The sequence below is a fragment of the Aythya fuligula genome, chromosome W, assembly GCF_009819795.1.
Source record: "Aythya fuligula isolate bAytFul2 chromosome W, bAytFul2.pri, whole genome shotgun sequence".
In the NCBI taxonomy this organism is placed as follows: Eukaryota; Metazoa; Chordata; class Aves; order Anseriformes; family Anatidae; genus Aythya; species Aythya fuligula.
In genome coordinates, this window is record NC_045594.1 from 13,701,057 (window position 1) to 13,719,233 (window position 18,177).

Consider the following 18,177-nt stretch of genomic DNA (forward strand, 5'->3'; position numbering starts at 1 on the left):
TGACGACGTTTGACTCTTTACGTGGGGCTTCTGCTGGGCTGCAGGCTGCCATGCAGAAGGGCAAAACTCTGCCCTAGCAGCTCTGTGTTATCTAGCAGCGCCATGGAGAAGAGACGTCAGTCCTGAGGTCATACAAATGCTGCTGAACGGTTGTATATGGGCAGCTGCTGTGATCCCTGTGTGTCCCTGGGGAAAAGCAGAGTGCTGAGATCCTCCTCAGATATGATGAGTTGGGTGAGGGGTTTGGAGATACGCACTTTGAACCTGGATTCCTCCGCTCTCAGTAGCATTAAGGGTCTATTCAGAGGAACACCTAAGTGTGACCAACCTCCCGAGGTGCCTGCACGGGGCAGCTGAGACCAGGACTGATTGATACACCTTCAGTCTGCCCTGAGGGACAGTCCCTTTGCCTTGCAGGACCCCCAAGATTTCACTTGGTGGGCAGTACACCAACGATTTCTACCTTTAAGGACTTCTCAGGTGTGTAGGACAAGTACAAAAAAATACACAAAACATTATGCACCAAGCCCTGCACTTGAGTGAATTTCTGCAACAATGATGAAAAGTTCCTTTATATATTATGTCTACACAAAAGTTGTTTTTATTTCCTTTTAGACCGGCCTCAAGGTCAAGAGACATCAAATGTCCAACAGCAGCTCCATCACCGAGTTCCTCCTCCTGCCATTTGCAGACACACGGGAGCTGCAGCTCCTGCACTTTGTGCTCTTCCTGGGCATCTACCTGGCTGCCCTCCTGGGCAACGGCCTCATCCTCACCGTCGTAGCCTGCGACCACCGCCTCCACACCCCCATGTACTTCTTCCTCCTCAACCTCTCTGTGATTGACCTGGGCTGCATCTCCACCACTGTCCCCAAAGCCATGGCCAATTCCCTCTGGGACACCAGGGCCATCTCCTACACAGGATGTGCCATACAGTTCTTTTTTTTCCTCTTCTTGTTTTCTGCAGACAATTCTCACCATCATGTCCTACGACCGCTACGTTGCCATCTGCAAGCCCCTGCACTACGGGACCCTCCTGGGCAGCAGAGCTTGTGCCCAGATGGCAGCAGCTGCCTGGGGCAGTGGGGTTCTCAATGCTCTGCTTCACACTGCCAATACATTTTCCCTGCCCCACTGCCAAGGTAATGCCATGGACCAGTTCTTCTGTGAAATCCCCTCAATCCTCAAGCTTTCCTGCTCAGACTCTTACCTCAGGGAAATTGAGCTTCTCACATTTAGTGTTTTTCTCTTTCTGGGGTGTTTTGTTTTCATTCTTTTCTCCTATGTGCAGATCTTCAGGGCTGTGTTGAGGATGCCTTCTGAGCATGGACGACACAAAGCCTTTTCCACGTGCCTCCCTCACCTGGTCGTGGTCTTCCTGTTTCTCAGCACAGGCATGTTTGCCTGCCTGAATCACAGAATCACAGAATCACAGAATTTCTAGGTTGGAAGAGACCTCAAGATCATCGAGTCCAGCCTCTGACCTAACACAAACAGTCCCCACTAAACCATATCCCTAAGCTCTACATCTAAATGTCTCTTAAAGACTTCCAGGGATGGTGACTCCACCACTTCCCTGGGCAGCCTGTTCCAATGTCTAACAACCCTTTCGGTAAAGAAGTTCTTCCTAACATCCAACCTAAATCTCCCCTGGCGCAACTTTAGCCCATTCCCCTTCGTCCTGTCCCCAGGCATGTGGAATAACAGACCAACCCCCACCTCACTACAGCCTCCTTTAAGGTATCTGTAAAGAGCAATAAGGTCGCCCCGAGCCTCCTTTTCTCCAGGCTGAACAAGCCCAGCTCCCTCAGCCACTCCTCGTAGGACTTGTTCTCCAGGCCCCTCACCAGCTTTGTTGCCTTTCTCTGGACCCGCTCAAGCCCCCCTCCATCTCCTCACCTTCCCTGAACCTGGTGATGGCAGTTCTGTACTCAGTAGTTCCTCCAGCAGTGAACCCCCTCATCTACAGCATGAGGAACCAGGAGCTGAAGAATGCCATTAGGAAAGTGATTTCATTGAGATATTTAAGGATGCGCTGAGGAAACTCACTGGACCTTTCTGCAGCTATAAACTGCTTCTTTTCTTCTTCCTCAGATAAATTACAGTTTATGTGATGATAGGACAAGCTTAACTTCTGGAGGGATTTTATCCTGGTTTTCATTTTCCCCTTGTGATATTATTTTCCACAAATAAATGCTGTTCTTCATCCCCTCGTACCAACATATGTTTTGTGACCCTGAGGCTTTGCATAAATGAGGAGCTAGACTGTCTGTGTATTTAAATGAAATAAATGAACCTACAGCAACTTTTTTGTCTGAGACCCACTCTCAGCTGATCAGGAAGCAAACCCCTTTCTGGCTGCCGCAGATTGGGGCAGGCTGACCTGGCCCTGGGGCAGCAGGGAATTCCTGAGGACCCCCAGGGATAGCACGGAGGGTCTGCAGGCCTCTTGGGGATCTGCTGTTGAGGAGAGCAGGGGACACAACAGGGGACACTGACCTCTGTATGCTTCTGCTTTGGATGTTCCCCTCTGTGAGGCGGAGCCCTCTGTGCCCCCAGGAGCTGCTGTGGCCTTCAGAGGGGCTGGAGCTGTGGTGGCAGTGCCCAGAGCCCTGCAGCAAGCTGCAGTGGGCACTGTCTTAGGGTCACCCCAGCCTGGGCTGCTGGGCTGGGCTGGGCAGAGGGCAGGGAGGTGGGCAGAGAGCAGGGAGTTGGGAGAGTTGGGGGGAAGCTGGGAAAGGCTGGAATGGGTGTTTGGCCATTGCTCATATCTCTGCCCACCAAAGGCACGTGAGATGCTGCTGTCCCTCACAGCCCTGCCTGTACTCTCTCCCTTCTCACACTGTGCTCTGTCATATCCAGCACTTTCCCATGCCTTGTCCCATAGGCTCCCACCCCATGTCCAGCTGGCATCACTGCAGGGCAGCCCTCCCCAGGGCCCAGGCATCTGCCTGCAGCTTCCACAGCTGCTGCTCTTGATGGCCTCCTGAGGCCTGCCTGCTCCTGGCCCATTGCAGTGTTGTGAGGAGGTGACCTCAGCAGCAGCACCCCAGCCATGGTGGCTTGACAGAGCTGTCCCCTGCCTGAACTGCCCCCGGTGTCCCGTGGGGTTTGTGATGCACTTGATGACATCACCATCTCTGCCTGCCTGCCACCAGGCAGTCAGGTCACTGCAGTAGGAATGGCATCACAACCCACCTCCCAGCCATGTCACTGGGACCTTCCTCCACATCTCCCGTCTCCCCAGCTCCCAGCACTGCTGGGTTGGTTTCCTGATAGTTCAGGTGATGTAAAATCCTAGAATCCCAGCCACTTTCCTGTCTCTCTCCCAGTTATCTATGTGTACACGTGTAAATCTGCAAATACATTTACCTTTACTTGCACATATAGCTGTAGTTACAGCTGTAGCTATACAAATATATTTCACTGTACAGACAGAAAGATGTGAATATTCCCACCAAGAAAGGCAGGTAATACAGATATGTATGTATATATATATATATGTATATATATCTTCCCCTGTACTTCCATTGCCAGAATTTCTCTTATGCACTGCACTTCATCTCCTCAGTCTTTGAGGTATTTCCACCTGACCGTATGAAACAGACCATGCCGAAAATCATCTTTCCAGCAGAGTTTGTGGTCATGCGCATTTTCCGCTCTTCTGCAGAGTTCCCCTCCACTTGCTCTTGCTCTTTGGTCATTCAGATACTTCTCATATACCCAGTTGCTCCTAGGGATTTCGGGGAGGTTGAATTTGCCTGTATTTCAGTAGTCCCTCTCATCATCCCTGTAGCCAACTCTGTATTTCTCTTTTACCATTTCCTATCTCTCTGTGTCAAAAATTTCTTGTACAGTCATCAATGGTGGATGGTGCACCTCACTGGAGGCAAGTTAGAGTTGACTCACAGTTGTGGACTGTGGTTTTTGTTTGGTTGCTTCTTTTATTTTTTAATTTTTGTTGGTGTTTGTTTCTTTTTAATATACTTTTTAGTAAATATTAAAAAAAAAAAGACACCCACTCACAAAAATAACAACAAAAAGCTATGTGCAGCCAGATGTATGAGGAAAGGAGGCGGGAGTAGGTGCAAAATTCATAGAATCATAGTATATCCCAAGTTGGACAGGACTCATAAGGATCATAGAGTCCAGCTCCTGGCACCACACAGGTCTGCCCAAAATTTTAGACCATGTGACTAAGTGCACAGTCCAATTGCTTCTTAAACTCCAACAGGCTTGGTGCCGTGATTCTGTATCTGGGGAGCCTGTTCCAGTGTGTAACTACCTCTCAGTGAAGAACCTCTTCCTGATATCCAGCCTGAACCTCACCTGTCACAGCTTGACACCATTCCCTCTGGTCCTATCACTGGTCACTAAAGAGAATAGAGGGGTGCCTGCCCTTCCACTCCCCCTCGTGAGGGAGCTGTAGACCATGACGAGGTCTCCCCTAAGCCTCCCCTTTTCCAGGCTGAACAGATCAAGTGACCTCAGCTGCTCCTCATACATCGTCCCCTCTAGGCCCTTCACCATCTTTGTAGCCCTTCTCTGGACACTCTCCAATAGTTTCATATCCTTTCTGTACTGTGGTGCCCAGAACTGCACACAGTACTCAAGGTGAGGCCCCAACAGTGCAAGGTAGAGCGGGACAATCACCTCCCTCGACTGACTAGCAATGCCGTGCTTGATGCACCCCAGGATGTGTTTGGCCTTCCAGGCTGCCAGGGCATACTGCTGGCTCATATTCAGCTTGCTATCAACAAAAACCCCCAGATCCTTCTCTGCAGGGCTGCTCTCCAGTGTCTCATCACCCAAGGAACAGAGGTCCCCTGAAGGAGAACAGTACAAGGGGAAGGGTTTCTGGCACACTCCTGAGAGGCCTGTGGGAGCTGCAGGCCACACCAGTCTCTGAGACACTAAACAACTTTCCACCAAGATCCAGATCCCAAAGAGGCACCAGCTCCCAGGGAAACCTGGCCCTGATTTGTCCCCCATCATGAGGAGACATTGAGCCATGCCCAGATGAGCACTAGGGCTCAGGGCAGCCCTAGCATGAGGACCCAGGAATCCTGACTGTCGCATTGTTCCCTAAGTCCAGCGGGACTCTCAGGCTGGGCTCCCACAGTAGCCACCAGCCCTGTCCAGCCTCCCCCACAGCCCAGGACTTGCACCTTTGGACAGCTGACAGCCCCTGTGTCACTCCTTCAGAAGGAGCTCCTGACATCCTTACCTTTCGAGGAGAGCTGCAGGAGACCTGAGAACATGGCAGTAAGGGTGGAAGTAATGGTCACTCTCCAGGAGCCCTTCATGCTGCTGGCCCTCATCTCAGGACAAGGGATGCCTGCCCTGGCTCCTCAACCACAACTCCTCTGTAAGGTGCCCCTGCTCCTTTGCCCATCAGCAAGGGAGGGTTTTGTGACATCAGGGCTCCATGCACAACAGAAAACTGTCATTTTATTGGTGTAAGCCTGAAGATTGCCTACATTTTTTTTTAAGAATTTCAAAAATTTCACTTCAATCAGCACACTGCAATCAGCTGAAATGATTGAACACTTCTAATACAATATTTGAGGTATCCCATGAAATCAAAATGATCATATTTAATGATGTCTATTACAGCAGGACAAAAATCTTCCCTTGGCATTGCCAGAACTCTGTCTCTTGTGCACCGCATTTCATCTTCCCCGTCAGAGAATCATAGAATCATAAGTTAACGTTGGAAAATACCTCCAAGATCAGCTGGTCCAACCGTTGCCCTACTGCCAATGTCACCCACTAAACCATGCTCTTAAGCACCATGTCCAACTTTTCCTTAAACACCCCCAGGGACAGTGACTCCACCACTTCCCTGGGCAACCCATCCCAATGTCTGACTACTCTTTCTGAGAAGAAATATCTCCTAATTTCTAACCTAATACCCACCCCCGGTACAATTTGAGGCCCTTCCCGCTAGTCCTATCACTAGTTTCTTGTGAGAAGAGGCTGACCCTCAGCTCCCCACCACTTCCTTTCAGGTAGCTGTAGAGAACAACAAGGTCTCCCCTGAGCCTCCTCTTCACCAGACTAAACAACCCAAGTTCCCTCACCTGCTCCTCATAGCACTTGTTTTCCAGGCCCTTCACGAGGTTTATAGCCCTTCTCTGGACATGCTCCAGCACCTCAATATCCTTCTGGAAGTGAGGGGCCCAAAACTGAACACAGTACTCGAGGTGCGGCCTCACCAGAGCCACTCTGCTCCAAGCCTGTAGCATTGCATAGGGTTATTTTGAGCAAAGGGCAGGACCTGGCAATTAGCCATGGTGAACCTCATCCCACTGGCTTCTGCCCATCAATCCAACCTGCCCAGGTCCCCCTGCAGGGCCTTCCTACACTCCAGCAGTTCGACATTTCCCCCCAACTTGGTGTCATCTGCAAACTTACTGAGGGTGCACTCAATTTCCGTATCCAAATCATCAATAAAGATATTAAAGAGGACGGGCCCCAACACCAACTGCTGGGGAACACCACTGGTGACTGCTCGCCAGCTGGATTTCACTCTTTTCACCACTACTCTCCTGGCCGTCCAGACAGCTTTTAACCCAGCATAGAGTGTACCTGTCCAAACCATGGGCTGCCAGCTTCTCCAGGAGAATACTATGGGAGACTGTGTCAAAGGCTTTGCTGAAGTCTAGGTAGACTATGTCAACAGGCTTTCCCTCATCCCCCAGGCAGGTCACTGGTCATAGAAGGAGATGAGGTTGGTCAGGCAGGACTAGCCTTTCAGGTTTTTCCAGCTGGCCTGATTAAACAGACCATATCAGAAGTCACCTTTCCAGCAGACTATCTGGACACGTGCAGTTTCCATTGTTCTGCAGAGTTTCCCTCCACTTGCTCTTTGGTCATTCAGATCCTTCTCATACATCGAGTTGCTTCTTGGGACTTGAGGGGAATTCAGCTTGCCTGTATTTCAGTAGTCTCTCTCATCATCCATGTAGACAACTTTGTAGCTGTATTTCTCATTTACCATTTCCCATCTATTTGAATCAAATGTTTTTGTACGCTTATCCCCTGTGCATGGTGCAACTTGGATATGGCCCACTGCTGTGGACTTTTTTTTTACTATTTTTTTTTAACATGTGTTTCTTTGCTGTATTTTCTGTTAAGTATTAATAACAAAGACACACACATAAATAACAAGAAAAAACTGTTTGCATATACTTTTCTCTGGTAAGGAGGCAGCAGCTGGTGCAAAGAAGCTGTAACATCCACCTGCAGACTTCAGTGGAGAAGTCTGGTGTAATTAAAAGTGATGCAAGTCACAGTGGCTGATGAGAGAAGTGGTGGGGATGGAGAGATGAGCAGCAAGGTTGTCCATACAGTCTAGGACTTCAAGGGAATGCGTCTCCTATCCATCCAGACCTCCTTAGGAGACACTTTGGATCAATGTCAACTGGTAAATACTACTAAGTTAAATAAGCTTACATATGAAAACGTTGTTTTGTAAAGTGGTCATTGAAAACTTCCTCTTTAACTACACTTTTGAAAACTCACTAATTAATTGTACAAGTCTGGAAGACCGGATAAAAAAGGATGAATTGTAATGAGCCCCATGGTGCATTTGGTGCTTAGTCCATGAACCTCAGGTAGTGAAAGGAGAATGATGTAACTGCAGGAGAAGTTTAAGTCAGAAGGAGACTTTGAAGTGTCTAGGAGTATTAATGGGCCCCAGTGAGGGTCATTACTGACAAAGCCTCCCCATGGACTTGTTAGAGCAGACAATTGGAGGCCATGATTGCAGGTAGGCAAAGGCACTGGGCAGGAGACTGATGCTGAGTAAAGGCCTTGGTTTGTTTGGTGAAGCAGAAAGGCCAAGCCCTGTCCCCCAGCCCCTGAGCAGGGAGGTCCTGTCCCTCACCCATGGCTCAGGGCTCTTCCTGGGGCAGTGGGATGTGGGGTATGTCATGCTGTGTGAAGGACAACGCTATGACACCTGCTGGCCTCCCCACTGGGTTGCTGCCCTGCACTGTCCTATCCCTTCCCACTTTTTCCTGCAGGCACCCACCTTGCTTATCCACATTGCTCTCACCCTGGCATTTCCATACTTTCACTGCTGTCTGCCCACCCACCGTGGCAGATCTTTGAAACACAATGGCATGGGTTGACCACTGACTCTGTAGGGGTGACCTCTGGCACCACAGCACTACCCTTTCAGTGACATTTCCTCCTCCTCATGCCCACTCTTCACCTTCCAAGCAGCACTTCGTAGCAGTTTTGACACTATTCTGCTGTTTCTCAGCACCAGAGAAAGCTTTATCATCAACAAACCACTTTTTTTAGCAGATGTCCAGAGATGTCAGCCTTCTGGAGACCTATGGCCTGACCAGACAGAAGAAACCTCACCATGATCTTCCAAACCATATACCTGCTGCTGGCCTTCCAGCTTCTCAGGTAGATGTTGTGTGCCCATTGCTGTCCAACCATGTGCTCAGGCAGAAGGGATGTGAAAACCCACACCCAAGGCCTCTTCCTGCATGGGGCCTGTCAGGCTCTCAGACAGAGGGCATCTCACAACCAGTGTGCCAAGCAGGTGTGTTCTGCTGCCTTATCAGGGATGCTGGCAGGTGTGAGCTGAAAAGCACAGATGTTAGCCAGGAGGCAAGGGCTGACACGGCAGCTGCTTCAGGAAGAGGTCACCTCACAGGCCCTGTCCCCAGTCCTGTCACTGCTGCTGGCCTGTGTGCTCCAGAGTCAGAGGTGACCAGATGGTCCCAATGGATTTGAAGTTTCTGCGGCACAACAGACCTCCAAATAATACACCCACATAGCAAGCTGGTTGTGGGCCTGGAACTGACCTGATTAAAAGGAAAAAAAATAAATGGAATTTATCAATATTTTTTCTACCATTGCTTCAAATATGGAAACCATCTTCAAGTGAAATGCGCTAATTTTCAGAATTTTTAGGCTTGTCTATGAATTCTCATCCAAATTTGCACACATTCCTTCCCAAAACCTTGAATAGTGTAACTGTGTTCCCAGGACATGCGTGTATTGGCACATTGCACATCTCCACCTCAGATCTAAATGGAGCAGAGAGCAATGAAGGTTAGAGGGGCTGGATCGATCCTGCCTTTAGGTCTTTGCTGTCGACCCATGGCCACACCTGCTAGGACTTCCCTTTCGTCCTTCCTCTTTATGAGCTGGCCAAATCTTTATGGGGTGTACAGTTGCATAGCACCATGGCTCTCCATGTGCCAGACTCCAAGCAATACCCAGAAACCCAGAGCACAGCCTTAGAAAGAGGCCTAGAGCACAACTGAGGAAGGCAAATGTGACTCCTATCTTGCATAAAGGCAAGACAGAGGTCCCAGGGAACTAGAGGCCAGACAGCCTTTCCTCAGATCCTGGGAAAGTGATGGAGCAGCTAATCCTGAAAAGCATTTCCAAGCACATGGGGGATAACAAAGTGATCAGGAGTGGTCGGCATGGATCCATCAAGTATTTGTTGAGACTTAACTACTGGATAACCTTCTCCAATGAAAAGACTGCCTTGGTAAATGAGGGGAGAGGAGGAGATGCTGTCTGCCTTGTCTTCAGAAAGGCTTTTCACATGTTTCCCATAATATCCTGATAGAGAAGCTGATCAAGTCTGGTCAGAATGAGGAGGCAGTGAGGTGGACTGGAAAGTTCCCACACGGACGGGCTCCAAGTCCTGTGGCATGTAGTCTAGTTGGAAGTCAGTCACAAGCAGGACACTGTGAGGGCAATATTGGGTCCTATCCTATCCATTCATACTCCAGCCATTCTTTAATGTTGTGATCCTGTGTGGATGATATGGACTGGAATTTTGATAAACATCTGGGTCCAGAGGGTTGTAGCCAGATTTACACACTCCATCAGGAGGTCGTTCAGTACTGTGCAAACAGGGAGTCAATACTGGACCAATATTATTTAACAAGTTTATTCATGACTTGTACAATGGGGCAAGCTGGCAGATGATATGAATCTGAGAGCAGTGGCCGACACACAAGATGGTTTTGCCGTCATTCTGAGGGACCTCGCAGGCTAGAGAACTGGGCAAAGATGAATCGCATGAAATTCAACAAAGTGAAATGATCCTGCAGGAATAACATTATGCACAAAGAAATTGCTTGGGGCCAACCAGCTAGAAATCAGGTTGGTAGAGAAGGACCTGGGTTTTCTGGTGGTCAACAAGATGAACAGGTGCCAGCCATATGGAATTACATCAAAGAAGGCCACCAGCACCTTGGGCTTCATTATTACAAACCTTGCCAGTACATTCAGGGAGTTGGTCCTTCCTCTCTACTGACCTCTGCTGAGACCAAACCCAGTGTGCAGTGTCCAGTTCTGGGCTTCCTTTGTGCATGAAAGACCTGGATGTAGTGCAGTAAGTCCAGTAAATGCCACAAAGGTCATTAAGGGACTGGAGAGTCTTCAGATGAGGAGAGGCTGAGAGAGCTGGAGTGTTCAGCCTGGAGAAGAGAAGGCAAGGGCGAGATTTTTACCAAAGAATCACAGAATGGCCGAGGTTGGAAGGGACCTCTGAAGATCGTTTAGTCTAATCTTCCTGCAAGCAGGATCACCTAGAGCACATTGTGCAGGATGGCATCCAGGCAAATTTTGAATATCTCAAGCGAAGGAGACTCCACAACCTCTCTGGGCAACCTGTTCCAGTGTTTTGTCACCCTCTCAGTAAAGAAGTGTTCTCTCATATTCAGACAGAACTTCCTGTGCTCCAGTTAGTGCCCCGCTGCCTGAAGTCCTGTTGCTGGGCACAACTGAAAACATCTGGTTCCATCCTCTCAATACCCTCCCCTCAGATATTTATACACATTGATGAAGTCTCCCTTCAGTCTTCTCTTTTCCAGGCCAAACAGGCCCACCTCTCTCAGCCTGTCCTTGTATGACAGGTGCTCCTCATCCTCTTTGTAGACCTCCTCTGGACTAGCTCCAGCAGTTCCATGTCCCTCTTGTACTGGGGAGCCCAGAATTGGACACAATACTCCAGGTGTGGCCACATTAGGTGAAGACATGATGGGAGGAATTAAGACAAAGCAGCCTGACTCTTTTCTGAAGTGCCCATTGACAGGACATGAGGGAATGGGCACCAAAGGAAACGTTGGTAAAACCTCCTGGAAATAGGAAAGCTCTTCTGTACTGTGAAGTGGGTTGATGAGTGGCACAGGTTGCTCAGAGAAGTTGTGGAGCCAACATACCTGGAGATATTCAGAACCTGTCTGGACATGGACATGAGCATGGACAACCTGCTCAAGCTGGCCCTGCTTGAGCAATGGGGTTGGCCTAGGCAATCTCCAGAGCTCCCTTCCAACCTCAAACATTCTGTAGTTCTGTGATAGCTGGCAGTGTTTCTGAAAACTTTTCTGTGCTACCTCAAACCAGTCTGAGTCCTGGTGCCCACAGAACAGAGCTTGCTTTTAGGATGACTTAACTCACTAGGTAACCCTGATGAACAGAGATTACAAAAGCAGGCACTGTCTCAGCCCACAGCAGTGTTCCCAGGTCCTGACTCCACTGAACAGCTCCTTCTTCCTTGAGGATTATGAGCTGGAAGGAACCTGTGGAGGTCTGTACCTTGGCCTGGCCTCAGCTGGGATAACTTGAGAGTTAGATCACATTGGTCAGTACTTGGTTCACCTCTCATGTTCAGATGTGTTTTTTTTTTTTCCTTAACCTCTTTGGAAATTTCTTTTTCTACCTTTCCTCCTCGTTGTCTGTTGTCCTTTCTGCCCCTCCTTGTGCCCCAGCCAGATCACCGTATGTACTGAGACCAAGGGCAATCACAGACTGCTCTTGAAGCGCTGCCTCACCAGGATTCTCTGGGACTGTGCAGGCAGGCTGTGACAGCCTGCCAAAAGAAGACTCATTGCTTGAGATCAGGGGAGATCACAGGGAAAATCCCAGCACCTAGTGCAGAGGGACAGTGGCAGTAATTGTAGGCTGATATGGGGCCGGGGCCTGAACCAGGGCATGGGTGACAGGGCTGGTCATTTCCCAGTGCAGACACAGATCCCAGCAGGAGGAAGGACCCAGACATTTCCAAGACCAGCTCCCTCCTGGGCAGTGCTGAATAGTGGTGCTGCTCTGCAGAGCAAGTGGGCTGTGGTTTATCTCTGGACCAGATGGTGGTACTTCACTAAGGATGACATTGGTCATTGCCAGCTCCCCCTCCCTGTGCCTGCTGGGTTCCACTCTCTCCTCTGGGGCTGCACAGTCCTTGCTTACCTGGAAATAATCCAGTTTAGAACTCAGTTTAAACATATGGATGCATTGATTTATTGTTTTTGTCTTTGGGGACCCCACCTTGTGTGATCTGTCACTTTGTGGGGCCTGTTGGGTATGCACACGCTGGGTATGTTATGCAGTAACCATTCACCATCTCCACTGTGTCCTAATTTCAGCTAGGATAGAGTTAATTTTTCTCCTAGTAGCTGGTAAGGTGCTGTGTTTGGGATTTAGGATGAGAATAATGTTGATAACACACTGATGTTTTAATTGTTGCAGGGCACTGCTTACACTAAGCCAAGGACTTTTCAGTTTCTCGATTTGTCTTGGGAGGGGACAGAACCAGGACAGCTGACCCAAACTGGCCAAAGGGGTATTTCATACCATCTGATGTTATGCTGAGCAATTAATATGGGAGGGGCTGGCTGGGGTGGAAGGACTGGCTGCTCAGGGATAGGCTGGGCATCACTCTTCAGGTGGTGAGCAATTGCATTGTGCATCACTTGTTTTGTAGACATCATTATTAGTAGTACTAGTATCATTATTATTACTTTTCTTTCTTTTCAGTCCTAATAACATGTCTTTTTCTCAACCCACAGGCTTTATTTTTTTTCCAATTCTCTCTCCCATCCCAGAGAGGGAGTGTCTGTGTGGTGCTTAGCTGACAGCTGGGTTAAACCATAACAGTCCTTTGTCACAGTCCACTCCCACTAGACACAACCAGGAGCTATTTGGTCTTGCACCCAGGGAGAAACAGCAAGTACTTAGGCCTATTGCTGGCACCATCTTTGAAGGTGTACTGGGTCTGGCTGGAATGTTAACTTTCCCGGCAGCAGCCCATACAGTGCCGTACTCTGTACTTGTAGCTGGAACAGCAGTGTTATCACACCAGTGTTGTGTCTACTGCTGAGCAGCAGTGGCACAGCATTGGGCCTTTCTCTAACCCTCCTAGGGGGTGGGCAAAAAAGTGAGGAGAGAAACATCACTAGGGCAGCTGACCTAAACCAATCAAAGGGATATTCCATACCATGTGGTGTCACACTCAGCAATAAAAGGTGGAAACAGGAAGAAGAGGGGAGGGGTGGGCTCTCGTTGAGAAGACGTCGGTCCTCCTCTCGAACACTGGCTGCGTGCGTTGAGGCCTTGCTTCAAGGACGTGGTCAATCATCGCTCATTTGTGGGAAGTAGAGAGTAATTTCTTTCCTCTGCACTTCCATATAGCTTTCATTTATTTTGTTTGTTTGTTTTCCTCCCTTTTTCCCCTTTCCCTTTTATTTCCCCTTAGTTAAATTGTTTAGTTCATGGTAGTCTTTATTTAATTATTATAATTATTTCCCTTTAATTAAATTATCCTTATCTCAACCCATGAGTTGTTCTTTGCTTTACTTCTCCCCCTCCTTATCTAAAGGAGGGGGAGTGAGAGAGCGGTTGTGGGGTTTAGCTGCCCAGCACGGTAAAACCACCACAGAAGGAAAAGCCCAGCTTTCAGGCAGGACACTGAGGACATCCCATTTTATTACACAGCTGCTCTGGGAGAGACCAGTCAGAGAAAGGCTTTAAGATAGACTTTGATACAGGCTTCAGGTGAGACAAGGCAAAGTCATTCCTCAGTATCAGTGGGAGGAAACCACGTATTATTCTAGAAACAGCAGAAGCACAAGCATCAATTAATAATTGCAGGTTCGAGACCCTCTGATTAACAGTGCGGGGAAGCAAGTGATCGACTCAATATGAGTGGTAATACAAGCTTCAAAGATACAATACTGGCCAATTTTCTCTTTCGGCTAGTTGTATGGCTTTTACTTCTGCATACTGACTCGACTTGCCTTCCCCTTCCATGGCCTCCACAACTCATCGTATGGGATTCCACACAGCAGCTTTCCATTTCCGATGGCTCCCTATCACATGGCAGGATCCGTCAGTAAACAACGCATACTGCTTTCTGTCTTCTGGCAACTCATTGTATGGTGGTGCCTCTTCAGCACGGGTTACCTCTTCTGTTGGCACTCCGAAATCTCTGCCTTCCGGCCAGTCCATAATCTCTTCCAGGATTCCTGGGCGATTGGGTTTTCCCATTCGACCCCGCTGTGTAATTAACGCTATCCACTTATTCCATGTAGCATCAGTTGCATGGTGTGTAGTGGGAATTTTCTCTTTGAACATCCAATGTAACACAGGTAGCCGCGGTGCCAAGAGGAGCTGTGCCTCTGTACTCACAACTTCTGAAGCAGCTCGAACACCCTCATATGCTGTATTTCTTTTTCAGTTGGGGTGTAATTGGCTTCTGATCCTCGATAGCCCCGACTCCAGAAGCCCAGAGGTCGACCTCGAGTTTCTTCTGGGGTTTTCTGTCAAAGGCTCCAGGTGAGCCCATGCTCCCCAGCTGCAGTGTACAGTATATTTTGCACAGCTGGTCCAGTACGGACAGGCCCAAGGGCTATTGCACGAGTTATTTCTTGTTTGATTTGTTCAAATGCCTGTTGTTGCTCAGGGCCCCACTCAAAATAGTTTCTCTTTCGAGTCACTCGATATAGAGGACTCACAAGCTGACTATAGCCTGGCACATGCATTCTCCAGAATCCCACGAGGCCTAGGAAAGCTTGCGTTTCCTTTTTGCTAGTTGGCGGAGACATTGCTGTTATTTTATTGATCACATCCATTGGAATATGGCGACGTCCATCCTGCCATTTTACCCCCAAGAACTGGATTTCCTGTGCAGGCCCCTTGACCTTGTTCTGTTTAATGGCAAAACCAGCTTTCAGGAGAATTTGGATTATTTTCTTCCCTTTCTCAAAAACTTCTTCTGCTGTGTTGCCCCACACGAGGATGTCGTCAATGTACTGAAGGTGCTCAGGAGCTCCCCCTTGCTCCAGTGCAGACTGGATCAGTCCATGGCAAATGGTAGGGCTGTGTTTCCACCCCTGGGGCAGCCAATTCCAGGTGTATTGGATGCCCCTCCAAGTAAAAGCAAACTGCGGCCTGCATGCTGCTGCCAAAGGGATGGAGAAAAATGCATTAGCAATATCAATTGTGGCGTACCACTTGGCTGCCTTTGACTCTAGTTCGTACTGAAGTTCTAGCAGGTCCAGCACTGAAGCACTCAGTGGTGGTGTGACTTCATTCAGGCCTCGATAGTCCACTGTTAGCCTCCACTCGCCATTAGACTTTCGTACTGGCCATATAGGACTATTAAAGGGTGAGCGAGTCTTGCTGATTACTCCCTGACTCTCCAGTCGGTGAACCAACTCATGGATGGGAATCAGGGAGTCTCGGTTGGTGCGATATTGCCGTCGGTGCACCGTTGTAGTAGCAATTGGTACCTGTTGTTCTTCAACCTTCAGCAATCCTACAACAGAAGGGTCTTCTGAAAGGCCAGGCAGGGTAGACAGCTGCCTAATCTTCTCTGTGCTCAAAGCAGCTATGTCAAAAGCCCACCAGTATCCTTTTGGATCCTTGAAGTACCCTCTCTTGAGATAGTCTATGCCAAGGATACACGGAGCCTCTGGGCCAGTCACAATGGGATGCTTTTGCCACTCATTCCCAGTTAGACTCACTTCAGCTTCCAGTACAGATAGTTGTTGGGATCCCCCTGTCACTCCAGAGATACAGGTGAGTTCTGTCCCTTGGTAGCCTGATGGCATTAAGGTACATTGTGCGCCAGTGTCCACTAGAGCTTTGTATTCTTGTGGTTCTGATGTTCCAGGCCATCGGATCCACACAGTCCATTAAATCCGGTTATCCCTCTCCTCTACCTGGCCAGAGGCAGGGCCCCTCTAGTCCTGGCTGGAGCGTCTGCCACTTAATTCTTGCAAATGAGAGGCAGAGGTCCCTTCATCAGGGTCAAGAATAACATCAGCTCTTCTACTGCCTCTGGGGTACTGCCCAATAGAAACTGGAGCAGCATTTCTCTTAGGAGCCCCTCTTCTTGCTGCTGTATTTCCTTTCAGTTCACATACCCGAGCAGCTAGGGTTGAAGTAGGTACACCATCCCATTTCCTCATATCTTCCCCATGGTCACGCAGATAAAACCACAAGGTGCCACGTGGTGTACGTCTTGGGTACTCTCTCTTGAGCAGACAAATGCTGATTCTTAGTGGCTGAAGTATCACTCTGTCTAAATGAGGGGGAATATACTTGTTCCACGAGCTTGTCAAGTCCTTTAGACAGTTTCTCCACAGCTGAGACACGGGACTGTAGCGGAGCAGAGAGATTGTCTTCATATTTTTGAAGCTGGCAGGACACATCATACATTGTTGGTCCCATCCCCTCCTCCCAGTGAATTGCTGCCAGTGTACTGGCATGTGCTGATGGTGCACTCCGCACAAATTTACGCCACATGTATGTTGTGCACTGGACTTCATCGGGGTCTTGAGGTGTCTGGGCATTGTCCAAATCACTATAAATCATCTCCCGCACAGCTAATTCTCGCAGATGCTGGAGACCTTTATCCATATCCATTTATCCATATCCATTCTGGAGAACAAGTCCTATGAGGAGCGGCTGAGGGAGCTGGGCTTGTTCAGCCTGGAGAAAAGGAGGCTCGGGGCGACCTTATCGCTCTCTACAGGTACCTTAAAGGAGGCTGTAGTGAGGTGGGGGTTGGTCTGTTCTCCCACGTGCCTGGTGACAGGATTAGGGGGAATGGGCTAAAGTTGCGCCAGGGGAGATTTAGGTTGGATGTTAGGAAGAACTTCTTTACCGAAAGGGTTGTTAGACATTGGAACAGGCTGCCCAGGGAAGTGGTGGAGTCACCATCCCTGGAAGTCTTTAAAAGACGTTTAGATGTAGAGCTTAGGGATATGGTTTAGTGGGGATTGTTAGCGTTAGGTAGAGGTTGGACTCGATGATCTTGAGGTCTCTTCCAACCTAGAAATTCTGTGATTCTGTGATTCTGTGATAGTGGTCCACTTGCCTATGTGATATACAATATCTTCCTTATGGGGATATCTTTCTCTCATAGCTGCCAGGAGTCGTCTCCAGAGGCTGAGGGCCTGTGCTCCTCTCCCGATTACTTTGTCGATTACCCTTTCTCTAGAGAGGGATCCCAGCTGCTTGGCTTCATTGCCTTCTAATTGTAGGCTATTGGCCCCAGCATCCCAGCATCGAAGCAGCCAGGTGAGGATGTGTTCACCTGGGCGTCGACCATAATCCTTTCGTATTTCTTGCAACTCACTCAGGGATAGGGATCGAGTGGTTTCTTATTCCTTTATGATTTCCATCTCTTCTTCCTGCTGTTTTTGTGACGGCTCTGCTTTAGAGGTGCCTGCCATTTCCCCTTCTCCCTCCTTCTTAGGAGAGCCTTCTTCCCTTACTAAACGAGCGGACCTCCGTTTCCATTGTTTTGACTTGACTATGGGGGCGACTGATACCATAGTTGGTTGGTCCTCTGGGTCAGCCACAGCATGTGTTACTTGGTCATCAGACTCAGAGACTTCCTCCCTCTCTTCAAGTTGCTGGATGATGTTAAACAGTGTTTGATAGGAATAAACCAGGACCCAGCACAATGCTGCAAGCTGTCGTTCTCCGGCATTATCAGGGTCAGGACATACAACTCTCAAATATTCTACCAAGTTTTTAGGATTTAGCACTTGCTCAGGGGTGAAGTTCAAAACTATTGGAGGAGACACTCGTGACAGGTATCTGCCAACATCATCCCACACACCTTGCCACTCACCACAAGACTGTTTCGGGACAGATTCCCAAGTAAGTTTTCTAAACAATCGACTAATCTTAGAGAGAAAATGAAACCTGTTATTCAGAATTAGAAATAGCAATACATGGGTTACAGATGGATCTTCAAAATACTCCCAAACTGTTGTAATTAGCCCACTGTGAAAGAAGGGAAAGGTACCATTCCTGATATTATTAATAAACTGGTGTCCAGATGAGAAAAGGAAGGCAGTGTAGTTCTGAATATTCTCTGAAAGATAGTTTCCATGA

General features: G+C 48.7%; 1 pseudogene; it reads left to right on the plus strand.

The window, feature by feature from the left end:
* The first annotated feature begins 620 nt into the window (after nucleotides 1-620).
* LOC116501355 lies at nucleotides 621-2,039 on the plus strand (annotated as a pseudogene).
* Nucleotides 2,040-18,177: the final 16,138 nt, after the last annotated feature.